This window comes from Hippocampus bargibanti, linkage group LG07 (genome assembly GCF_051943395.1).
Source record: "Hippocampus bargibanti isolate YZ-2025 linkage group LG07, ASM5194339v1, whole genome shotgun sequence".
NCBI lineage: Eukaryota > Metazoa > Chordata > Actinopteri > Syngnathiformes > Syngnathidae > Hippocampus > Hippocampus bargibanti.
This window is the reverse complement of record NC_142740.1, coordinates 26,671,531-26,693,227: the sequence shown is the minus strand read 5'-3', so window position 1 is coordinate 26,693,227 and position 21,697 is coordinate 26,671,531. Positions and strand designations below refer to the sequence as shown.

The 21,697-nt window shown below is 40.6% G+C and overlaps 1 protein-coding gene across 2 annotated transcripts in view; it reads right to left on the bottom strand.

The window, feature by feature from the left end:
• dab1a (DAB adaptor protein 1a) overlaps positions 1-21,697 on the bottom strand; it is a 214,407-nt gene that overhangs the window by 87,330 nt on the left and 105,380 nt on the right. Inside the window, exon 3 of one of the 2 annotated variants that reach the window (XM_088999991.1) lies at positions 10,899-10,958. The gene's annotated coding sequence lies outside the window, so the exon portion shown is untranslated. Of the gene's footprint in view, positions 1-5,298; positions 5,519-10,898; positions 10,959-21,697 lie in introns of those variants that run through there. The other variant, XM_088999990.1, reaches the window with a different exon arrangement.

The following is a 21,697-nucleotide window of genomic DNA, read 5'->3' as shown; positions in this document are numbered from 1 at the left end:
CTAAACTATAACCCTGAACCAAATCCACCTTGATCAAAGCTAACAGTTTCTCTCTCACTATTGACAATTCGACCGTGTCTCCCTCCCATCAGGTGAAAAGCCGAGCTGTCATTCTTGACAGCACACTATCTTTCCACTCCCATATAAATAACTTAAGCGGGTCTGCGTACTTCCACCTCCGCAATATCAATCATCTTCACCCGTCTCTCACTCCTCACACCACTGCTATCCTCGTTCAGAGTCTTGTCACCTCCCAAATTGACTATTGCAATTCGCTTCTCTTTGGTGTCCCTCAGAAACTTCTCCACAAACTTCAACTCGTCCAGAATTCTTCAGCCCGGATCATCACCAGAACCTCATCCTTTCACCACATCACCCCCCCCCCCCCAGTCCTCCACTGGCTCCCGGTCAAATATAGACTCAACTTTAAAATTCTTCTTTATACATTTAAAGCTATCCATAACCTTGCCCCCCCATACCTATCTGACCTTCTTAAAATTTCCATTCCCTCTGGTTCCCTCAGATCCTCTCCGTCGCTACGACTCTGTGTGTGTATATATATATATACACCACCAACCTCCACAGGAACGACTGTCACCTTTACCTTCCAGGCTCTCTCCAGCTCCTCTCTGAGCCCTTGGTATTTCTCGATTTTCTCATGTTCCTTCTTTCTGATGTTTCCATCACTCGGGACCGATACATCCACGACAACGGCTTTCCTTTGCCCTTTATCTATGACCACTTTATCTTGTCAGTCTCTCACACACACACACAAAACCATATATATCATATATATATATACACACATATAAATATATATATATATATATATAACATATCTCATCTCTCTCATCTCATTTTCCGTGCTGCTTATTCCTCATTAGGGTCGCGGGGGTTGCTGGAGCCTATCTCAGCTGTCTTCGGGCACGAGGCGGGGGACACCCTGAATTGGTTGCCAGCCAATCGCAGGGCACACAAAGACATACAACAGTCACTCTCACACTCACACCTAGGGACAATTTGGAGTGGTCAATCTGCCTGCCATGCATGTTTTTGGAGTGTGGGAGGAAACCGGAGGACCCGGAAAAAACCCACGCGGGTCCGGGGAGAACATGCAAACTCCACACAGGGAGGCCGGACCGGGACGCGAACCGGCGACCTCTGCACTGTGAAGCCGGTGTGCTAACCACTCGACTACCGGGCCGCCCTATATAACATATAATATATATATATATATACACAGTAAAGTCTCGTTATATCGATATTCAAGGGAGTCCGAAAAATATCGATATAACCGGGACTATCGATATATCCGACCCTGTTTGCATGTAATTTTCCCCGTGCGTGCATAGAAATAGTATCGATATAACCGGGACTATCGATATATCCGATATCGATATAACGAGACTTTACTGTATATATATGCAAGTCATGTATGTGGAAAGGTATACCTTTCCACATACATGATTTACAGCTCTAGAAATATCAGGTACACACCCACACCCACACACACACACACACACACACACGCATACACGCATTTTTCATGTTTTCTGGGGACCACTTTTCGGATCAATGACGGGGACGCCCCTTTTCAAATGATTGACAGCTCTTAAAAAAAAATCAAAAACAAACACACACACATACACCCACACTCCTCTCAATATGATTTGCACACGAACACATTGTTGCACTAGCAACATAATAAACACGTAAGCCACATCTTACATGTTTCCTCCAGGGACAAAAAGGCCTCGAAATGAACACATAAATACACAAACAAGCGAGCAAGCAAGCGCATTCCCGGTGGACTGTGTAGGCAGCGTGGTTGATAATTACACATGAAAAAAAAAATGCATGCAGTATGTCGATCAGTCAGCATGGCTATGAAGTGACAAAACAGCAATTTCAGAGAAGTCGGAACACCTTATGGAGAAGGAACATGTCGTGGTGCTTTCTTCTTCATGCTTATTTTAGTCTGTATACTATAAGAGGACCACGGGCGCTTTTGTAGCACGTTTGCCACATGCTGCGAGGGCTATAGAAAATTCCGGTTTTGGCATATAAGACAGAAACTGACTTGTACTTCAAAGATGGACCCCTGTATCGGTACAGTACATATAGCACAGAATATAATAACAAATACAACTACTTGCTACACATGCTTAAAGGACAACCGACGTCTCCGGACAAGTTGCGTCCATAATTTGTAAAATGGCTTCAAATGACTTCTACTGAGCGTATTTTCCGTTTTAAGACTCGCGCTGAATATTCAGGAAGTCTTGTTTTTGAGTTGGTGACAAGTCCATACGTGACGTCACTAAAGGACCGCCCCATGACCGTAAAAAAGACTCCTTCCATCACGTCAAAACAACTTTTGACTATCCCCAAAAACCGCTTGAGAGCAGCCCAAGAGGGCGAGAGCGTCAGGAGATGAGATTTGAATGAGGGCGAAACAGAGCACTTGTATTTCTTTGAGCTTTCAAACAAGACTCCAGGGGGGTCCGGGAGGGTAGGGGGTTACCATGGTGACCAGGCTCGCCCGCCGGGCCCATACAAGCGCATGTAAAAAGGAGAGTGATGGGGGGGTCAAGGCAAGAAAAGCTTAAATTCTTGAAAGTGGCAGTGGAAGGGAGGAAAAAAAATGGTGAATACCAATATGCTGTTATTTTTGACCTTTTACGCAAGACTAAACCCACATTTTCATTTTATCAATCATGTAAGTTTTTTTTAATACTCATAATAGCCTGCTCAATGATTAAATATGAGAAGTGTATGATTAATTTAACCTTACGGCACTCACTGAAATAATGTTTAAAAAGATGTTCTATGCTGGATGAAGTACTTTTTTTCCATATTAATTAGAAAAATAAATGATGGACAGCCATGGAGTAATATTACATATTACTTCATCTTTTTTGTTCTCTTAGTGTGAGGCAAATCACCTTTTAAAATTAAATTAATCAATCAAATAATTAATTAAAGAAAAAAATATACAAAAATGTGTGCTTGTCCTTAACATGCAAAGTTGTTAACTCATTCACTTCCACCATGAATTTATTCAGGAACTGAAAATATGACGTAGACGCCATTCCTGAATTTGTTGTTTTTTTTTTTCCTTGCTTGGGTGCTGATAAAGCGCTGGCCAGACCTCTGGAAATGTTTTTTTTTTTTCCTTCCACAAGGGGCAGCATTCCCTTTTTTACGATATTAGCGCTTTGTTACACCTTCAGCTGTTGTTAAAGCGCTATATAAACCAATATGTATGTTTTGCATTGTATGTTGGGCAGCTGCCCTCATTTAAAGCTCATATAACTCCAGACCCATATAATTTAGGAATTAACTCTATTTCTGCTGAAAAAAAGAGAGTCTCGGGTTTCTAACTGTGTATTGAATGTTTATGTAGTCCTAAAAACTCAATATTCTTTGGGTCCCTTAATTCGAGTGATAATGACAAAAACCCTGGCACTGGAGTGGACACATTTTTGCACATTCCTGGCAGTGAAGGAGTTAAAAAAAAGTGTTAGTTCAATGGAATTTAACTTTATTGGTCAAAATACCACACTTTTTTTTCCCCAGAGATTAACTACAAACCAAAATCTGATATGTAAACAAGCAAGTACAAGGAGCTCACTGACAAGCGACAGTGATTCACTCAAGTGATATCCGACCGCCTCGCTAGTCTTTCAAAAATGTTTCTCAAAAATGTTTTTCAACCAACACTGATTATCTGGAAGGCTCTGTCAGCCTGGCTAGTTTTGACCTCTCATTGGATCAAAATCTGGACCCCAATATACTGCCTCAAATCCTCAAACCGCTTAGGGGACCAATCAAGAGTTTGACTCCACCCTCTTTTGGTCCCGGCACTGGGTTAGCCATTTCTCAAAAATTGGGCTACCATATTAAAAAAAAAAAATACAAAATAAGGCACATTGGAGTATAAGGCGCAACCGCCAATTAATGGTGTATTTCCAAACTTTTTCGATATATAAGGCACACCGGACTATAAGGCACAACTTCAATGAATGAAAAAAAAATATCCAAATACAGTAAAGTCTCGTTATATCGATATTCAAGGGAGTCCGAAAAAATATCGATATAACCGGGACTATCGATATATCCGACCCTGTTTGCATGTAATTTTCCCCGCACGTGCATAGAAATAGTATCGATATAACCGGGACTATCGATATATCCGATATCGATATAACAAGACTTTACTGTATAATATATAAATACCGTATTATCCGGTGTATAAGCCGCACCTGAATATAAGCCGCACCCCCAAGGAATGGTGTATTTTCAAACTTTTTCCATATATAAGGCACACCGGACTATAAGGCACAACTTCAATGAATACAAAAAAGCCAAATGTAATATATAATGACTGTTTTATCCGGTGTATAAGACACACCTGAATATAAGCCACACCCCCAAGTAATGGTGTATTTTCAAACTTTTTCCATGTACAGTAAAGTCTCGTTATAACGATATTCTCGGGGGTCGGAAAAAATATCGATATAACCGGACTATCGATATATCCGATCATGCGGCATGTAAATTTTCTCCTTGCGTTCATAGAAATAGTCTCGTAATAAGCAGTACTATCGATATAACGAGACTTTACTGTATAAGATATAATTTTGGGAATACACAATTTTCACCTGACACACTCTGTCTGGGAACCAATTAAGTTCATAAGCCAAGGTATCACTGTACAAAAGTACAAAGCACCCCCGCCCCTCGGACCTTATCTTGCACACCCCTCACTCACATAAACGTCACCCTGCCGGTTAAGCACGAAACGATACTAAAACGCACTGATCCAAACGGAAAACGTGCCGAAATAAACTTTACTGGCTTTCCTTTTTTTTCTCAGTTTGACTGGGGGCGGGAAGGGCTGAGGAGGGGGCGAGGGGGGTTGAATTAGTGTACAAGCTGATGAGAGGAGACGCTGCTGAAATGCAGCATTGGAGCGTAAAGCGACGTACCACACAAACACACACACACACACACGATGCACCAGCGCATATATTGCATTGCAGTGATTGGAGCGCAGAACATGACACACTTTTTCAACACCTGTTCTGCACTTCCCGTTGCACAGCAGCAAAAATAAGCACACTTAGTTCCTATTTTGGACGAATAAAAAATGTGATAACGTTAAAAAAAAGAAATAAAACAAGGTTAGCGACATTCCCGCTAACCGTGTTTGTCATGCACCAGCTCATATTGCATTACCGTAATTGTAGCGCAGAAACATGACACACTTCTTTCCAACACTTGTTCGGGACTTACCTTTGCACAACAGCAGCAAAAAGAAACACACTTAGTTCCCATTTTGGAAGAATAAAAATGTGATCAAAAGCAAGGTTAGCAGCGTTCCCGCGTGCTTCTTCCTCTTGGTTTACGCACACGTCCACAGAGAGTTGCTGTGGGCGCAATAATCCAGTTTTCCATACCCGGGGAGAACGCGCGCAAGCTTCCTCACAGCTTTTCTCTCTCTCAATCGCCTTTTTCCAAACTATGCCGGTCTTCTTTCAGTACCTCCCTCCCCTATCTCTCTCTACTCTCTCTCTCTCTCTCTCTCTCTCTCTCTCTCTCTCTCTCTCTCTCTCCCTCACTCTGTCTCTCGCTCTCTCTCCCTGAAGGTTGCCTGGTTACCTCCTTCTGCCACACGCCAGCCAATGGCGGACTCGGGCTCCTCGTAACCCCTCCGATGCCAGACTGTCCTATTTGCAGCTTTCAAGGAGTAAGTGGGGTAGGTGGGGGGGGGTGTGATGAGAAAAAAATGTATACTGGCAAACTATAATGAGGAAGGAGAAGTTGAAAGGCGAATGAGGCAAAAGCAAAAAAAAAAAAAAAAAAAAAAGGGGATTCGAGGCTCGGATTGACTTTTGAAATTAAAAAAGGGGGAGAGGGGAAAACATGTGTGATGTTTTCAGGGCATTTGTTATTTGGTTTCCCCTGAGAAATATTGAAATTGGAAGGGAAGCAGTGTTCATATGAAAGGGTACATACTGTATGATATTGCCTGTGTTCGCCTGCATTCACCATTTTAGCGTATAAGCTTCATGAAAATAACTACTCAAACTGTCATCACTGTGAAAGACCGTAATAATAATAATAATAATAATAATAATAATACATTTCAGTTTAAACACCTAAAATACACTGTAAGAACAGAATCTGTTTTAAATTAAAAATGGTACAGTCAACAGTTTGGTATATATTATGTGTACAGTTATAGAGTAATAAAAATCAATAATATGAAATATAAAATGATAAAAATGACACTAAACATGATAACATACATAAATGAACCATAAACAATTTGGTATATAATAGTATTAAAAAAAAAGTTGCTTAAAAACAACATATTGACATCATATACTATCCTGTCACGTCGGCCATTTTGAATGGATTTCAACTTACGACCATTTGACTTCAAACCGTTTTGTGGCAATGGAACCCGGTCGTAACTCGAATGTTAGCTGTACATACTACCTGTTATACCATACCACCCATCCCCACACCAGCAATTTAAAAAACAATATTGAAGCTCAAGGGCGCCTGAGGTATCTTCATGTCTGTGATCAAGCATTACAGCCTTACACATTTTAAGTCACCTAGCGAAGCCTTTTTTTTTGTTACCATGGTAATGAAGTTGCGACGAGGTTACGACGATGGTTACAGTTTGCGTGTGTGCGTATATGAGTGTGCGTCCCACCCTCTGTCTGCAAAGTTAGTTTGAAGTTTGCCAATTTGGCGGTGAGAAAAAACACACACACGCGCCGTCGGGGAAGGGAAATGATGTAAAGAGCGGCGCATCTCGCTTTGCAAAGATAACACACCTGCTTTCTCCTCTGATATCTGGCGCTACATGCTAATGATGTCGGCGTCCCAAGAGACTGAATTGGATCATGAGTAGAAAGGGACAGTTTCTTGTGAGACAAGAGACTTTGTTTTTTTTGTTAAGGCCTTATTTTAGGGGCGAGTGATGTTTTTTTTTTACTTTGAATACACTTAAATTGCTTTTGGGTAAAAATAAAAAAACAACTTCATTAATCAACTTCCTAATAAATAAAATATATATAAATAAACAAACAACTATATATATATATATATATATATATACAGTAAAGTCTCGTTATATCGATATTCAAGGGAGTCTGAAAAAATATCGATATAACCGGGACTATCGATATATCCGACCCTGTTTGCATGTAATTTTCTCCGTGCGTGCATAGAAATAGTATCGATATAACCGGGACTATCGATATATCCGATATCGATATAACGAGACTTTACTGTATACATACATACATACATACATACATATACATATACATATATATATATATATATATATATTCCCTAATTAAATAAACAGATAAATACATCAATAAACAAATATATACATAAATAAATGAATAACTAAAGAAATATAAATAAATCAATAAATAAATCAATAAATAAACTAACTAACTAAAATAACCAAATAAATAGACATTACATAAATAAATATATTTATATATAAATAAATAACAAAACAGATAAATAATTAAACAAAGAGATAAATGAATAAATAGACGGATAAAGAAATAAATGCATAAATACATACATAATGACATAAATAAATGAATAACCAAACAAATATAAATAAATAAAAATACATACATACATAAATGAATAAATACATAAATAACTTAATAACGAAACAAAAACAAATACATAAATAAATAAATACATAAATAAACAAATAAAAAATTAAAATAAATAAATAAATAAATAAATAAATGTGTGTGTTTGCTTCACGAGTTTTATATATACCTATATATGCCATATTTGATTTTGGAATAGTAGTACAGTGGACAGTGTTCACGAGTATGTTTGAAGCAGTCCCCTGAAATGTATGTTTGCCTTCACCTTTGCACAAAGTCCCGGAAGAAAGAAACACTGTGCTTTGGAGGGTCGCGACAAAATCTTGAAATAACGTAATTGACACACGGAATAAGAATGAGTATAAACACTAAACAAGAATCAAGTTAAGCGGAGGTCAGAGGGTTTTGCTTTGACAACCAATGGGAGATACGGACCTGCAAAATGACACGAGGAGATTTCCTGCTTTTTTAAAATGTGCCAGCCTCCCATCCATCCATACATAATATTCAAAGATATCTATCTTTCATCAGGCATCAGTCAACGGCTGTAAATAGCGACGTCCTTTCCGGGCTCTGTCGATACGTCTGGAGGTGAATTTACAACGGCACAATGAGATTAGGTGGCGACCTGTTTCACCTACAAGCTCCCACAATGCAACGGTGCTGCGGCCTTTAGCCTGCCATATAAAACCGGGGTTTGCTCCTTTTAACATGATTCATCTGAGCAATTTAGAATTTAAATCCAATGGTGATTCTACGTACTAAATGAATAAATAAAGAAATGTCGCGAGGATATTTGTAAGTCAAGACGTGTTTACCATGTAAATGCCCTAATCGGTTCCAAGCTGCCCCAAAATTCAGACATAATTCTTTTCAAAAGCATAAAAATGCATCAAAATATTTAACAAATACAAGTTATAATTAGATTAATGCACAATAAATGAGAGTTGGAAAAACAAAGAACAGAATAAATAATAAAATATCAGAGGAATGTATTACTATCATTCCTTAAAGGGCAACTTTTTTTTTTTTTAACTGACATCAGAAAAACGTTTTATAGCATCTAAAATACCCAAAACACGCAGTATGATATTTTATTCAAATGCAAAAACAGCAATAAAAATGACTTAAAGTGTCCAAATTCTGCAAAAAATTGAGCTGCGAATTGGGCATTTTCAGAAAGTCCCGCCCCCAGTTCGTGACGTCACGCCAAGACGTCTTGCATTGCTGGAGAATAAAAACAATGGCTTCAGATTCAGAGAATATGCTTTCTTGTTACATTTACAGTTATGAATATGATTCAAATAGTTCTGAAGAGGAAAGCATACATGTTTTCAATCGATTAAAGAAGTCCTTCTGTGTCATTTTGAGGCATCTGGACTGCAATGTAACGTCTCACAAAAGAGGCAGAAAAATGGCGACCAGCTCCTGTGAGGAATGAATCAGCCCGTTTCCACAGGCTGATACATTCCTTGCATGGAGCTTGGACTCCCTCTGCTGGCGGCTTTTGAATGTAAAATACAAGCTAAATACATTGACGTGATGGAAAGACGCTACAATGCGTCTTTTTTTACGGTCAGGAGGCGGTCCTTTTCTGACGTCACGTGAGGACTCGTCACCAACTCAAAAACAAGACTTCCTGAATGTTCAGCGTGAGTCTTAAAACGTAAAATGTAGCTATATGCGGTGGAATCTTATTAAAATCCGCCCAGTAGAAGTCATTTGAAGCCATTTTACAAATTATGGACATAACTTGTCCGGAGACAAGTTGTGGACATGGACATGGCTGAGGTGACTCCAACGGAACTGTAAGAGCAGAAACCTCAAGTTAAGACGGAATCAAATCTTTCGTTTCCATGGGACCAAAGTTCCAGGAAAGCGACCCTGCTTGAACTCTGTTTAGCTCGGCATGTGCGATGATAGCAAGGAGCCCGACCGACATAGTGCCGGTGTATATTCTCAATATCCTGAATGAATAATTCAAGGTTGGCTTTTTTCCTATAAATGTTGTCCTCATCCATTTTTCAGCGGTTCAGTTACACGCACGCCAGCTCAGTTCCAAGGCACTGCTCACGCCAGGAAGGAGTGAAGGGCACGAAAAGAGTTCTGGGATTGCCTGATGTCATTAATAATTGGCTCTCGTCACGCATATTTTTTCTCTAAATCCCCTCGTTTGTGGTTGAGATTTAGAGTTCGCACTGAAAATTGAATATTCACTTCACTTTTTGCGAACAGTTAAACAGAAGTTTTGAACTTTTGATTGTCGCCATTTTAGAATTTAAAAAATGGAGTGAAATCGCCATTTTGGAAAATTGGGGTCTGATGCCATCAATGCTGGTGGATATCTAACAGATAGCCAACAGATAGGTAGCTAGATTGCTAGCCACCTAGCTATCTATTGGCTATATACTAGCTGGCGAACTAGCTTTCTCTCTACTTAGCTTTCTATTAGCTATATGGCTGTCTCGGTGGCGAGCTATCTAGCTAGCTATCTGTTGGCTACCTATTAGCTATCCAGCTTGGGCGCCATCTTGTGCATTTTCTGGGACGCTACATTGGAGTCCCGACGGCTCGAATTGATACGGGAGGACTTCGTTAATCGATTGCAAACATTTATACTTTCCTCTTCAGAACTATTTGAATCATATTCATAACTTGATGAGTCACAGGAAAGCATCTTCTCCGAATCGGAAGCTATTGTTTTGATTCTAGAGCAGTGGTTCTTAACCTGGCTTCGATCGGTCTCAGGGGTTCGGTGAATCCACAGAAGTCCACCCCTCAGTCTAGACTGCAGTTAGTAGGCACAGTCATTGAAAGAAGAATTGATGAATGAGCATATGAAGCTGGTGGGGTTCGGTGCCTCCAACAAGATTAAGAACAATTCTAGAGCAAGGCAAAGACATCCTGGCGTGACATCACGAACAAGGGGGCGGGACCTTCTGAAACTCGGCATCTCCGAGGTCATTTTGAAGTCGTTTTGGGACACTTTAACTCATTTTTATTGGTGTTTTGCATTTGACTAAAAATACCAGCCGGCGTGTTTTGGGTATTTTAGATGCTATAAAACAGTTTTCTGATGTCAGTTAGCAAACAAAGAAATGGTGTCAGTTGTCCTTTAAAACAGTCTCCGCTCTGTGCCCAGACTGCATATAAATACAGTTTGCACAAAGCAACTGATGGCAAATTCAAGCATCTCTAACGTGACTTGTTAACGGCGTCTATTGAGAAACCCACCTGAGCATAAGCACACCTGGCATCCATGTCAGAGCTCCTCAAAGGCGGGTAAACGCGCACCTGTAGGGCAAGGACAAGAAGAGAGGTGGGAATGAAGGAGGGTGGGGGTACTGCATGAAGAAAAAAGCACTTGTCAGGTAGCCCATTAGAGCAACATTACAATGGCAGGGTGTGTGTTTGTGTGTGTGGATGTGTATGCGCTCGCGCAGACGTGCAACTCTCGTTTTGTGCTTCTCAATGCCAGCGGGAAGATGAGATCATTACCTGTGACTGTGAGGCTAATGTAGCACAGAGCCGGCAAAAACACACACCTGCATACATACACACAACCGTATGGAGAATAAATGAGGCTAATGTGAGTACACTTTGGGAACAAAAACCAAGGCGACCGCGGGGTTCTCCTCCATTTGGACTCGGTAACGCTTCCCATTTTTACATACGTTGCGGGGAGAAGACAAGAGACAAGAACGGCGGGACATCTAATTGGAGACGTGACGGGAATGAATCCTTCCATTTTCCGCTCCGTCAATGAATGAATATAAGAGCAGCAGCAGACGTGGCGCGTTGTGCGTAGGTTAGCTCGTTAGAGCAGGCGAGGATTGAGAAAGTTGCTTTCTTTGGTTAATTTCTCGGGAAAAGCGGCACAGTGGGTCAATATGTCTGCCTAGCCTTTCTTCGGTTCACGTTTTGAAATAGAACTGAGTGAGTTTGCAAAATGGGATTTTGTTTTTGAAGGCTTTCTTTCCCGTTTTGATTTTTACAAACGCAAGCAATATATTAATCCCTGTTGAAAGGACAACCAACACTATTTTTTTTTGTTTCCTAACTGACATCAGAAAAACGTTTTATAGCATGTAAAATACACAAAACACGCAGGCTGATATTTTTAGTCAAATGCAAAACACAATGAAAAATGATTTAGTGTCCCAAAATCGCTTCAAAATGGCAAGTTTCAGTAGGTCCCGCCCCCTTGTTGGTGACGTCAGATTCGGAGAAGATGCTTTCTTGTTACTCATCCAGTTATGAATATGATTCAAATACAGTCAAACCTCGGTTTTCGAACGTCTCGGTTCTCATCCCATTCGGTTTGCAACCAAAAATGTCATATTTTTTATGCCTCGGTATACAACCGGAATTTGGTTCTCAACCAAACTGAGTGCATCTGAATGCATCACTCGACTACCCTCCGCTTCCTTATACGTCACTTCCTTATATGTCAGCTATGCTAGCTAATAGATAACTAATAGCTAGCTAGATAGATAGCTAGCTAGATAGGTTATAGATAGCAAATACAGTGAGACCTCAACTTACAAACACCTTAACATACAAACTTTTCGTCTTACAAACGGCAAATTTATGAAAATTAAACCTTATAATAAGCACTATTTTCATAATACACACCCATCACGGCTGGCGGAGTGATCTTCGGCGGAAGCACACGACCGAACAGCACCAGAGGTTAAGTTACCAAACGTCCTTATGGGAGGTGACTCTCCTTCCATAAGCCATCAACGACCATCAAAAAGGTCAATAAAACTTTATTTTACAGCACAGTTTATTTCTTTAATTCCAGTCCTCATGTAATGCGCCTCTCTTTCCAAACAGCAATTCCCTTTGACTTTCGACCTCCAACGCCATTCCATCAAGCCATAAATGACCATCACAAATGTAAATAAAGTGACTTTATGATACAATGCAGTGTATTTCTTTCATTACAACACAATAGCACATTTATTATACATAGAATAAGTTATGTTGTGTGTAGTTTTAAGGCTTATTTAGTTGAAAAGTATATTTTATGGAAACCCGGGAACGGATTATTCCCATTTTAATGGTTTCCTATGGGATTTTTTTTTGGGATATACACACTTTTCGCCTTACACACTCTGTCTGGGAACCAATTAAGTTCGTAAGTTGAGGTCTCACTGTATATAGATAGCTAGGTAGCGAGATAGCTACCTAATAGATAGACTGTAAAGTGACCGTGAGAGTTTTGAAAGGCGCTTTGAAATGAAATGTATTATTATTATTATTATTATTATTATTATTATAAAATAGATAGCTCAATAGATATTTTAGGGTTTCAAATGAACGTTTAAGGTTTGAACCAGGGCTTGCCGCCTCTGTTAGTCATTCCAAAAAAGGTATGGGCTCCAAACTTCCGTTTCAATTCAGAGTTAGTGTACCAAGTCTGGGTTAGCGTTTCCGAATAGGGTGTCAAACCTGGATTAGCGTTTCAAACACAGTGGTAGGGTAACCCGAGCATGGAGTTTAGAATCTATGCTAGCGGTCTCATCGTTTCACATGGATCGCTCGCCTCTTCTTCATCTTTGCGCTGCCTGGCGACTGCCTCTTCAACCTGCTGGCCCCCTGCTTGCTCCTAATAACCGATGATGAGTCCTCCATACTTGAGCACCCTCTCACCAGACACCCACTGAGACGCAACACACCCGCACCCGCACCCGCACGGGTATAGACACGACGACAGCCATCTGCAAAGCAATTAATGGCTGCATCTACTGCACTCAAAGGAACAAGAGGTAGCAGATGACTGCAGGCTAACAGACTCCTTGGCGGTATGATGGTTTCAAGTCAGCATTTTCAAAATGGACAGTAAGCCAGGGTTTTTTTTTTTATTTAAATCAGGGTTTGAAATTTAAATCTCGATTAGGACTTCAAGGTACGGTCTTAATGAGTCAGATGGGTTCCCCGAAGAAATACAGACAATTGAGCGTTTCATCTGTGTAAGCTCTCAGTCGTACAGGAGTGTTCCATCGATCAAAGGGTTTCTTCAGCCGTCATCTGTACTTCTTACAAGGTGTCGGATGTTTTGCTCCTCATCTGAAAAGCTTCGTCAGCTAATTAAAATTTTGCTGGTAGCTCTGTGTATATAGGCAGTGTCTGAAACTTATGACAAAAAGTTACCGGACACCAGGGCAGACAACTCTGAAAAGTTGCCTGTCCCGTTTTTCACAACTTAAAACAAAATAAGACGACTAGCGGTAATCGCTAAAAAAAAAACATTGTTGCTAAAGCGAGCGTTTGATTTAAACAAAAAATATGAAAAAGTTGTCGGCCACCCGTCGGAGACGTTTTGTAAATTGTACGCCCGATGTAAAAGTTGCACGCCCCGGGCATCCAGGCAGATGTTATTTCAGACACTGATATAGGGCCAGAGCTACCAGCAAAATTTAAAAATACGCGGATCTTACGGCCATGTTTTTTTACAGTATTGGAGGCAGTGGCATGAAATAGACAAGTAGCTAAATCACCATGGTGGTTTGAGGTTCAATATGGTTCGTGCTTACAACGGACTACTTAGATCGCTACCATGTAGCCTTAGTCATGCTGATGAGGAGATACCAGGGTGAATGGGGTAATCAGGGCCAGTCATAGAACATAATCAGACAAAAGAAAATAAGTAATCAGATTAGCTTCAGGGTGTAGTCCACTGCTCCCCCAACCTTGGAGCAGGGACCGTCAAGTCTGGCAACGCCACCTCTGGACACTGGGGATATATACAGTATATAGGGCCAGAGCTACCAGCATTTTTTGTTCGCTGACGAAGCTTTGCGGATGAGGAGCAAAACGTTGGACACCTTTAAAAGAAGTACAGATGACGGCTGAAGAAACTTTTTCAGCAATTGAGCGTTTCGTACTCAAGCAACTCGGTTGGCTTGCGGGCTGGCCATCCTTCAGCGGTGCAATAAGCGAAGGCCGCACTGGCAGCGAAGCCAAATGGAGCTCCATTTTGCCCTCAGAAAGAAGGATGAGCTACAGAATGAGGGCATACGCACACGCTTGCGACTGCAGGTATGACTTAGAGAGGGAATCATAAAGGCTAGGTGGACGCAAGAAGGGAGATTTGAAGGGGGGGCGCGGTGGATGGACACATGACCACGCTGCCGGCATACTGATGCAGAAGGATGGCAGATGCGCAGGCATCTCAGAAAGTGGCATAGCGTTTCTGCTCTTTCAATTATTGGTAGGAAATAACAAAATATTTGCTTAATGAAAAACTAAATTGCCATGGTGGTTTGAGGTGATACCAGAGCGAATAGGGCAATCAGAGCCAGTCATAAATCTTAATCAGACAAAACAAAATAAGTAATCAGATTAGCTTCAGGGTGTTGTCCACTGCTCCACCCAACCTTAGATCAGGTACCTATCAGAGCAGAGGTCTGGCACCACCACTTCTGTCCATTAGGCATATATAGTCAGAATTACCAACACAATTTTAGTTCACTGATGAAGCTTTTCGGATGGAGCGCGAAACGTTCGACAAGTGACGGCTGAAGAAAGCTTTTCATCCATGGACCACGAATGGGGCAATCAGGGCCAGTCATAGAACATAATCAGACAGAGCAAAGTGCTTAAGAATGGATATCTCTCTGTGTCTTTGTGTTGTCATGTTATTTGTTATGGATTGTATTTTTTTTTGTTCTTTTGACTTCAAGACGGCGCCGCGAGAGTGGCTGCCTTTCCAGCAGCTCCTGTATTTTGCTTTTCTACTTTCATTTCTTTCATAATTTTGCTGCTGTGAAATGTCAATGTCTCCACTGTGAGACTAATAAAGCTCAAATCCAATCCAATCGAAAAGAAGGAATCAGATTAGCTTCAGGGAGTAGCCCACTGCTCCCCCCTAACCATCTGGCACCGCCATCTCTGTCCATTAGAGGATATATATATATATATATATATATATATATATATATAGGGCCAGAGCTACCAGCACAATTTTTAGTTCGCTGACGAAGCTTTTCAGATGAGAAGCGATACGTCCGACATCTTCAAAAAGTACAGATGACGGCTGAACAAGCATTTTCATCATAGAAAAACTGATAGATTGTTAGTGTTTTAAGATGCCAGAAGACATATATCGGTACTTTCTACTCCTTACTTCATCAAAATAGGATTGTAGCCTTCACAAACTCAGAGTTTGACTCCACGCCTTAAAAATATGAGTGTCGGTGGGGAGAAAAAAATCTCACGTAAGCTGAAGAGGACGACAGAGACATATGTACTCAGTGGCATGCTGATTATTTAACGCGGAGAGGGGCTGGGGGGGGGGGGGGTGAGCTATCCTTCACTGTTAATTATTGAGAGCCTTTTCTTTGCGTGTGAATGTGTTAGCAAACATGCCTGAGTGTGAGTTAATTATGTGTATCATTTATGAACAGTTGCAGTCAGCTTCTCTTTAGTGAGGTCAAATGTCATCTTGAGGAAATAATACGATCGTGTCGTGTAGTGTGTGTGTGTATGTTTGTATGACTAGTCTTGTGAGGACCACTAACATTTTATACCATACATTGTGAGGACATTTTTGACAAGTGAGGACCTTTTGGCCGGTCCTCACAAATTTTTCATTCTAAAGGCTTCTAGAGGGTCCATATATATGCATCTGTTAGTTTCCGAGAGGTCCTCACAAATTCACCCAAAATATTTTTTGGTGTTTTTGTGGTGTTGTTTAGTGTATTTTCATTTCACTTGGATACACACACTTTTTACTCACTGTGTGTGTGCGTGGTTAATGAGAGGAAAAAGTTCATACCACAAAAAGTAAAACGATATTTTAACCAAATTCACCACCGAGGTGAGGACTTTGGATGTACCCATTCAGAGTCCTCACTGCTGCTGTTATTTCAGTTTCAAGTCCACTTTTGATTTCTTTGTGTTTAAATGAATTGAAGTGGGAAATGGGGTGACATTTAGTGTTCAAATGTAACAGCAACGGTGGTCCTCACTCCTTATCTAGAGTTATCCGGACCTCACAAAACCATTGAAACAGGAATGTGTGTGTGTGTGTGTGTGTGCGTGTGTGTGTGTGTGTGTGTGTGTGTGTGTGTGTGTGTGTGTGTGTGTGTGCATACCTGTCAACCAGGCATATTCTGTGCAATTTTTGCACATTTTTTAGATGTGTACGGTATACAAGAAAGATTGTACAGGAAAATTGTTAAATATAATTTTGGGATATTTTCTATTGCGTTTCCGTCATTAAATATTTGCAGTAATATTAATTATAATAAATATCGCTATTCGTAAAAAGCAAAGTCCACCACAGAGAAAACAAGTGACCGTGAGAAAAGTCTCCAGAAGAAACAAAAGTTCAGAGAAGACAAGTTCCGGTTAAGTGGAACTTTATTTTGAAATCAGTTCAATTAAACACTTGACCGTGCTTTCTTCCCGCTAATATCCTTCATATTTTTTTAAAAACATTATACATCATAAGAATGCAAATTTTATTTTTGTTGTGGACAAATTGAGTTTGTCCATAGCAAAAGAAAAAAAAGCCATAATGCTCTACAACAAAGAACATACTTGATTATTGCTAAAACCATTTTGTAACTTGAAATTTTATGAATAAAATTGCGCAATGAAATATTACACACGCGTATGTTTTTTTTTGTCAGTAAGTCAGGAAAAATTGAGCCGTTAGTAAGGTCACAGTTTCTCACAGGTTGACAGGTATGTAGGTGTGCGTGTGTGTGTGTGTGTGTGCAAAATTGTGATTAGCTGGTGTTCAGATAAGTGTGTCCTAAAATAGTTAGCTTGCTATCAATTAGCTATATAGCTAGCTACCTCGCAATTTGAGTCAGGAAACATATTAGCTAGCTAGTTAGCTAGCTATTAGCTGTCTAGCTATCCATTAGCTAGCTAGCGAGCTTTTTATCTTTTTCAGTTATTCCGGGTTGAGCTGGCGCGTGTGGCTGCCGCTACTCACCCGCAGAAAAAACGTATCCTGCGACTGTAAAGTGACCTTGAGAGTTTTGAACGGCGCTTATAAATGAAATGTATTATTATTATTATTATTATTATTATTATTATTATTATAAAATGATGATTAGCCCCCACGGCTCCTGACAGTATATTGGAAATATTCAAAATCAGTGTGTGTTCTTCCTCAAAGATGTCAACTGAGTTCAAAAATGCCCCTGGGTGGTCATAATTGCCCTTCTTGTTTTGTCTGTAAGACTTCATAAATATGCTAACTGTAATTATTAGCGTTTGAGTCAGTGTTTTTGTTTACTTTTTAAGTACTAAAAAGGGCCAAGACGCCTTCAGCTGGAACAACAAAACACTTATTTTAAATCAAATGTATTTACATAACTTTTTCTTTATTTAAATTAATTTCCCAGCGTGTGTTGTTTTCTCTCTCAATTGCGCTTGTTTGCTCGCCGCGCAGCATTTTTGGGCTCATTACTAAACGTGACGACCTAACACAAAAGGAAATTTGACAGCCAGGATGCTAACTAACTAATATGTTCATCAACATCCTCTCACGCCATCGCTTAGCCTAGCATTTAGCCTAACGCCGTACTAACAGGCACTGTCATGGGAACGCTAACGAACAGCGGCTTAAGAAGAAAAACAACAAAAGTGAGTTTAATGAGAGCTTTGAGATAAGACGCTCGCACACATTCGCACACACACACGCACACGCACACACACACACACACACACACACACACACACACACACACACACACACACACACACAGTGACAGGCTTTTCTGCTTCGACCCTAATTAGACGGGAAGGAGTGCATGTGGAGAACAGGCTAACTAAGTGTCCGCGTCAATACACCATTGTGAGAGTCTGTCTGGACCTCACAGATCCATGGTTGAAGAAGAAGAACACCAGAGACAAATTAGAGCGAGGGCAAGACTCAGAGGGCAGCAGAGACGAAGAGGAGGAATGTGTAGCAGTGAAAATGAAAAAAAAAAAAAAAAAAAAAAAAACAGTGTAGCAGCATAAGCTATCTGACAAAGACAAGTAGAATATGTGCAGTATGTGGAGAAGCAGGCGGTATGTCCGGTTCTTGATCTTGTTCTGATGGGCGTGAACCGATAGAGCGCTCGGCGTAAAAAAAAAAAACATCTGAATTCACGAAGAAGACGCTCCCCAACTTACAAACGAGACACGTTCTAAACGATCGTTCGTAAAGTGAATTCGTTCGTAAGTTGCTTCAGTTCGTAAGTTGCTTCAGTGCTATATTTTCTGTGATAACAGCTGGGCAAAAAAAAAGCCGGCTGCCATTTTAGGAGCTCCAAGAACCGGCTCGTTCGCGAAGGACACATCACTCATTGTGTATTTCCCGAAAAATAGTTTGTATGCCAAGATTATATTCTCGCGAATTTAACGTTTGTAAGGCGAAAAGTTCGTTAGCTAAAACGTGTTAGTAAGCCGAGGTATCACTGGAAATAAAAAAAAACAGTCAAGCAATTCATTTTGTCAGTCATTTCTTTATTTTCTTGCTTGATTCATTCATTCATTCATTCACCGTATTTTCCGGTTGTATAAGGTGCACCCTTTATATATATATATATATACACAGTAAAGTCTCGTTATATCGATATCGGTTATATCGATAGTCCCGGTTATATCGATACTATTTCTATGCACGCACGGAGAAAATTACATGCAAACAGGGTCGGATATATCGAGTGGATAATAATAAACATTGAATGTATTAGAATGTGCATGTATAAAGTAGTCCTATAGTCCTCTCACTATCCACAATTGTTTGTCACAATCGCATTTTGGGTTTAAAGATGCAAAACGTGAAGCAAAACGTGAAGATGCATATGCATCAAGAAGGGGTCAAAAGCAGCGTTGGAGTTTGAGAGGATCCGTTCATAACAGCTTAATTCAAACGACTTTTGATCACCTTAATCAATTAGAGTTCGTTTCATCAAATATGAACCGCTAGCGTGTTAGTGGGCGTCTCTGTCGACGAAAGCCACACCGGACAATTTAATTTCCTCATCAAGGTGACGGATGAAAGAGATTGTCTCCCCCTCACACTTGGCCGCGAACACGCGCCACCGTTATTACATTCCCTTTATTAAATATCCCGGCGGCCCCTTAATGGACAAATAGCATCTGATTCTATCAAGTCGCGTATGGAGGACGCAAAAGAGGAGGAGAAAGAGGTGGAGAATATTAACCGGGTCCTCGGCGGCAACGGAGAATATGTCACGCCGAGCAAATGAGTAATTCCCAAACTGATTGATTGTGCCGTGGAGAAAGGCAGAGGAGAAGAAGAGCGACTGATAAAAGGGTCTGTAAATGTGCCGAGAAGTGCGGGTGATGGGGATGAAATTGAAGGAGGGAGTAGAAAAGAGAGGAAAAGTAAGAACGAGAGAGAGAGAGAGGTTATGATGGAAAAGATAAAGCTCACCATATGAATGACCACACCCACATTTCTCATCCCCGCCCCCCACAGTGGAAATTGGAGGGGCAAGGGCCACATAGGTTGGTCACACAGCAGGAAAACTCATTTACTTTCAATTTCTCTCCAACAGCAACGTCGTCAACCCCGGCATTTGCAAGGTCAGGGACACAGTCATACCTAGGTTTTACGAACCGTTTACGAACTTTTCGGTTTACGAATGTTAAATTTATGAAAATTTTACCTTGGCATACAAACTATTTTTCAGGATACACACGGAGCGCCACAATGAGTGATGTGTCGTTTGTGAACGAGCCCGTTCTCCTAACAAGGAAATGGCAGCTGACTTTTTTTTGTCCTCTATTCCCCGCCCCCAGTCTTCGGTTAAAGCCGCACGTGATTGGTCAAAAATGCAGCAGTGGGTTACAGAAACACAGAGCTGCAAATAAAAATACATAGGCAGACGACAGAGAGACTGAGAAAATGGATAGAAAACAGTGAAAAGTGAAATATAGACTTGTTTCAACTTTGATGAGTTCAAAGGCAGAGTGCAAGGTTAAAATATCCCATCAATCAGGCTCCACAAATAACGTTTGGTCAAGAATGCAGCAGTGAGGGGGTGAGGTTACAGACAAAGAAAGAGTGAGAATGGCAGCGACTTTTTTCTCCTCTATTCCCCGCCCCCAGTCTTCGGTTAAAGCCACGTGATTGGTCAAGAATGCAGCACTGGGGGCGGGGGGGTTAAACATTAAAGAGACAGGCAAGACGATAGAGAGAGACAGTGAGAAAACACACACACACACACACACACACACACACACACACACACACACACACACACGAAAGGGAGACGACAGAGCTTGAAACAAAAAAGCATAAGTGAAAAAAAAAGTGAAATGGTGAGAAAATGGATAGAAAACATTGAAACTTGGACTTGTTTCAACTTTGATAGTTCAAAAGCAGAGTGTAGACTGCAAGGTTAAAATATCCCATCAATCAGGCTCCACAAATAACCCGTACAAGCCATCTGTACACTTGATGCAAAAAGCTATCAACCCAGCTAAACAGAACACAATTGATGAGGAACTAGGTAAAATTATCGCAGAAAAAGCACAGCAACTTCACTCGGATATCATCAAGAGGCAACCTGGAAGTTCGTCATCCATTGATGATTTCAAGGCTAGCCACAGATGGGTCGAGAACTTTAAGCGTCGTACAGGGATTCATAGTGTCATTCGTCATGGTGAGGCAGCCAGTTCTGACGATAAAGCTGCCAAAGCTTACAAGGAATCATTCCTCAAGATGGTGGAAGAAAAAGGCTACGTTCCTCATCAAGTGATTAATGCTGATGAAACCGGCCATCAACGACCATCACAAAGGTAAATAAAACGACTTTATTATACAATAGTTTAATTATAATACAATAGGACATTTATTATAGAAAAAATTAGGTATTTTTGTGTAGTTTTAAGGCTTAGAAAATTAAAGTAGAACATTATATTTTATGGGGACCTGGGAACGGATTATTCTCATTTTAATGGTTTCCTATGGGAAATTAAGGTTTGGGATACACAATTCACCTTACACATTCTGCCTGGCAACCAATTAAGTTAGTAAGCCAAGGTAT